Source organism: Fistularia commersonii, chromosome 20 (assembly GCF_037954325.1).
Source record: "Fistularia commersonii isolate RoL2024-O1a breed Wild chromosome 20, RoL_Fcom_v1.0, whole genome shotgun sequence".
Lineage (NCBI taxonomy): Eukaryota > Metazoa > Chordata > Actinopteri > Syngnathiformes > Fistulariidae > Fistularia > Fistularia commersonii.
In genome coordinates, this window is record NC_141303.1 from 7,305,347 (window position 1) to 7,311,020 (window position 5,674).

The window sequence follows — 5,674 nt, forward strand, 5'->3', positions numbered from 1 at the left end:
ACTTGAATATCTATGATTTACATAGATTACCAATAATGTCTTGAATTTACAAAACATTCCTGACAGCAGTACATTTTAGAAGGGGTGAAATTAACCCCATGACAGCACGTATGTGAAGTTGAGAAAATGTCAGAGTTTGCAACTGAAAAAATAAGCATAAAACAAAACCAAACAAAAGTTTTGAGCCAAGGACCTTGTCCTTTCACCAGGTATGCTTCTGTACTTCTTTCAAAAGCTTGATAAGCTTTGAATTTAGTCCCAATGGAGGTATGGCAGGGTCAGATATTGTCATAGGGGGATTGGGACCCAGTGGAAGCTATGTCACAGTAATCCAATAAGTTAACTACTTTAGGCAATTGTCATACTGAGATGTAGTTGTGTGTTTTAAACATGTTTCTTTCATTGAAACACATTTCACAAGTAAAAGTGTCCATCATTTTTCGAACATCAAAAAATAATATTTGATTGTTATTGTTTTGACTTGACAGGAACAGGAATGTTTTTGACAGGAATGTAATGCCACTGGGAACTCCGTGTCTTTAGAGCTGCACTCTACTGTCTGCAAATGAGATTGATGGACAAACCATCGTGACAGTTACCTTTCCTATTCAGTCACGTGATGAGGAATACTTTCATATCACTGTAAGAATTACAGTTATATTTGATTTTACTGTCTCCTCATTTCCCTTTCTATTTATGATTTCAGGATTAGATTCAGGGTTAGATTGAGAAAGTTGATTCACCACAGCGAATCAACTTTCTCAATCTAACTATATTCTCTGTATCCTCCTCTGTCATACCAACTAACTTCATATCCTCTCACAATGTCCATAAATCTTCTCTTTGGTCATCCTCTAGACCTCGTCCTCCCTGGCTGTTCCAATTCCAGCATCCATCTACCAATATATTCACTATCCCTCCTCTGTACATAACTGAACCATCTCAGTCTGGCTTCTCTGACCTTCTCTCCAAAATATCTAACACGGGCTGTACCTCTGATGGACTTATCTTGATCCTATCCATCCGCATCACTCCCAAAGAAAGCTTCAACATCTGTGGCCTCCAGCTCAGCCTCCGGTCTTTTCGCTATTGTCACTGTTTCTAGGCCATTCAGCATCACTGGTCTCCGCGCTGTCTTGTACACCTTTCCTTTTTTCTGGGTGATAGCCTTCTATCGCATAGTACCCCTGACACTTTTCTCCACCCATTCCAACCTGCTTGAATCCATCTCTTCACCTCTTTTCCACACTCCCACTGCTCTGGACTGTTGACCCTAAGTACTTGAAATTCTCCGACTTTTTGATTTCCAATCCCTGTAGCCTCACCATTCCACCCGAGTTCCTCTCATTCACACACATATGTTCTGTCTGCTGCATTGCTGCAGCTAACCTTCATTCCTCTCTTCTGGCTGGACTCTCCCTAAGAGATAGGGTGAAAAGATCAGTCATCTGGGAAGAGCCCAGAGTAGAGCTGCAGCTCCTCCGCATAGAGAGGAGTCAGATGAAGTGGCTCGGGCACCTGTCTGGATGCCTCCTGGATGCCTCCTGAGGGAGGTATTCTAGGCATGTCCATCTGGGAGGAGACTGCGGGGAAGACTCCGTGCACGCTGGCGAGACTATGTGTCCAAGCAGGTCTGGGAACACCTCGGGTTCCCAACCAGAGGAGCTGGGCAATGTGGTGGGGGAGAGGGAGGTCTGGGCCTCACGGCTCCGCCTGCTGCCCCGGCGACCCGACTCCAGATATGCGGGAGATGGATGGATGGATGATTGTGTCTATTATTTCGAAAGTTAATGTTGAGAGTAGGCTGCACTTTCTGAACCACAAATGTAACAGGAAAGATATGATAAATGATGAATTCTGCTTTTGTTTCCTTATATTCACTTTCACTTTATGTTTGGCAGGCCACATCCCTCCAGTTCGCACTTATCATCACTCCAAGATCATTAAGTTTTCAGACTTAAACAAAAAATATCATGCATATCAGGTGTTTGTTTGTTTTCTCTTTGTACACATGCAAGAAGAGAACGTGTTTTCTAGTCTTTCCTTGGTATTATTAGTTATATGACAAGTTACAGTGATTATTTCATGATTTGGTCCTATCAATTGCAAAAACAAAATGGAACGGCAGTCATGCCAGTATGCAAACACTTCTGAGTCCCATTTGATTAGTGACTTTGTTGATGAAGAGGTCAACTTAAAATATGCTGTATGTCGTTTTCAGTCAATAAAAACACTTAAGACATTTAAGAAACTCCTACTTTTTTACAGATTGAACCAATGTTCGAGAATCATGATATTGTTCATAACATGCTGCTCTACCGCTGCCCTGCCTTTGTCACGCATTCCTTCAGCGGCCCATGTTTCTCAAACCACATATCGGTTAACTGCTTTGAGATATTAGCCATATGGGTCGTGGGAGGAAAGGTGAGGAAAAATAAATGATTCGTGCTCTTGTTCTCTCATTCTCAACTTACCGGTAACCTTTAAACCTAACCAGCTTTATGAGGGTTCAGAAAATTTGGGTCTTACAGTTAGTGCTGGAGACAGTGACACATATTATAAAATTGAAATTTATTCCAGTAACCCAAAGAAAGAAGCGGTGAGGTTCATGGCTGGTGAGGCACTGACATCACCTTGCGTCTCTTCTTCATATTTGAACAGTAAATGTCAATTTTTTTTAGCAATTTTGAAAAAAAATAACTAAAAATGGTGAAGCTACGTGGAAAATAACTTTATAGCACAAATCACTAAATAAATATAACCATTTAATTCATTTTTTCATTTTGCATTTTTTTTCTGTCCCTGATGACAGGTAAGGCCCGGCCTCTACCTGCTTCTACTGACTGCACGTCACTGGTCTGTACTGTATTTGCATTTATTACTAGAATCACCGCAGATTTTTTGTCTATGACTCAGTCCAATCTCAGTGTCTCAGAAAAATACATCACAGTTTAAATTCCATCAACATTAGGCTTTTTAAACTATGAATTAAAACAATTATTTATTGCACTAACATTCAGGAAGTGGCATGCTGTTTGCTATTTGTGCATGCATCTGCGTCTTCATGTTTTTAAGAACAACATGAAACAACCATTTTTTGCTTGTTATATAGGATGATAGACAACAATGGAATGAGACTGTACTTTATAGACCACCTGCATGAACATGATATGGGCATCTTGACCACAGGTGTGATGCCATTCACAGATGCTGACTAAAAAATCCCTCCGCAAGCCTCTCTGTGTCACACCTTTTGTCTATGAAATACCAGTGTGTTTTCTCAGGTATGTTCTGGTTCAACATCTATTTCCATTGATGGGGGAGACCAATTCAGAGATGGATTTGTTTGGTTGTTTTTTATATCTGTGTTACTGATCACTATCATGCCTTTTCAATTTTAGTTGATTACCCCTGTGCCTGATCTCCAAGTGTTTGCTATCATGTTGCAAACATGGCAGGCAGAGGTCAGAGTTGGACACTTCAGGTAAAAAAATTATAATGGACTACTATCTGTGATGAAAGCTCATACAGCAAATAAATATGTATTAAAGTTCAGTTTTCTATTGTTGCTTACAATTTTATTTTCGGTGTAGAAATGGGAAGCAAATAGATTTCTTGGGCATGGATGAGAACTACAGCCTTAACTCCAAAGGATAATCAGTTTGGGAAAGATCAAGACCATTAAGTCTATAAGTGGATATGGATCAAAATTAAGCATTTGCACTTGTGACAAAGGATAATTGGAAATTTCCAAAGTTATGTCATGGCCAATAAATGCAGAATCTAAAAGAGCTGCAGATGTGTGATTAAAAGCATCTAAGCATTTGTAGCTGTAATTAAAAATTGTCGCAAAAAAGATCCAGTTTTTAATGGCCATTTAAGACATTTTTAAATATAAACAATGTTAACAGTAGTTTAAAATTCCAGATGGTACATTACTTGTTTTTTTCATACTAGGAAATGGGATTATAGTGAGTGGGGTGCACTTACAGTACTGTGAATCGTACTGGAATTAGAGGTGGGTGATGTTGCATAATGTATGGTCCAATAAAAATACAACGTGAAAGAAACAAGCATCGGCAAAGAAAAAAGAACACAAGTAATTCTTGATTCAATTCTGGTTTAAGTAGTATGAAATATAAACTTTTTAACTGCTAATTCTCAAAAGAACTGGAAAATAACTGTATGGCTGAGTGCAATGAAATGTGATGAATATATTTGTTACAGTAAATAAATAAACAGCTTAATTTGGTTAAACCCTCGGACAACTTCTTCAGAGAAGAAAAAAATATCTTTCAAATCAAATATTCCAGCAAATGGTTCTCAAACTCTCTTGCTGTGGAGAATTCCCTTATAAAACATAAAGGGAATAAAATTCAATTAATATAACAACAAATCTACTGACGAACACAGGTCACCTGTGAGATATGACTCATGAGGTTTCCTCGTCTCAGAACATCAAATGACAGGAGATGTAACCCAAAAGATCTTTTTTAAGCAAGTTTATTTCAATTTCTGACTGACTATTTGAAGGGAAGATGATTTTATTCTGGGAAAAAACTTGCTGAGTATGAGAGTTAGCTGTTGAAAGATGTTTTTATTTTTATATTTTGACTTTCTAAAATATGTAATGTTATTCAACTTTTCAATGTTTTGGCTAGTTTAAGCTTATCCAAAAATTTTTGACTGTGAATATAATTAGAATATGATATAGTTTTACAAAGAGTTTCAATTACTTTTGGAAAGCTCTGAATATAAATCCAGTATAGAATTTATATTTTTATATCTATCTATAATAATTATTGATTTTTAGAAAACTAATTCATCATTTTACATATGGTGTTTACTCTATTTGTACTGAATGTTTTTTTAAATTGTATGTTTTTTTATGTTATAAATAATTCCGTATTTTCTTTTTCGTAGGTTACGTTTTCATTTTACCAAAATTTTGGGTGTTTAGGGAAATGATGAAAACCCCCACTGTCACTTATCAGAGTACCAATGCCTCAACTCAACTAGCATGGAATCTGAACCCTGCAGGAATAATTCTTTCGCTTCCCTGGATTTCGCCATTGTCAAGCAGGTGAAGAAACGAAGACAGAAGAAAGAGCGATCACAGTCTGTTTTGCAAAAATAACTATGTACATTTTTTGTTCTTCATGGATCTTCTGCTTTGGTATGGCGAGTCTTTCACAAATCGAGTCATTGGTACCTCATCCACTGATTCATATATTGTATTTTTGATTGTGAAATCCACTTCATTGATTTTGCATCGCTTCCTTATTTTAAACTGGGATGTACACACACACACACACACACATATATATAAAACTGGCCACGTCTGAATCGAGACTTTGGATACTGTTATCACAATGTGATGTGACTAATTGCAGAAAATGATATTTTCTGCACGTAAAATAGTTCGTTTGCAAAATGTATTGTATCTTAATTGTCTGGGGACTTGTGTCGATTTCATGCATATCATATTATATCAGAATATCATCTTTCACACAATTATCATTTATCAGATGAAATTACTTTTCCAAATCAATTTTCTGAGGGGTTTAAAATCTAAAAATAAACCTATAAACGTAAGTAATGTACGAATGCAAGTTGGTTGCTACGGGTCATCCTCGAGGTGGTGCTCTTGCTCCTTTCCTCGTTGTCATTTAGC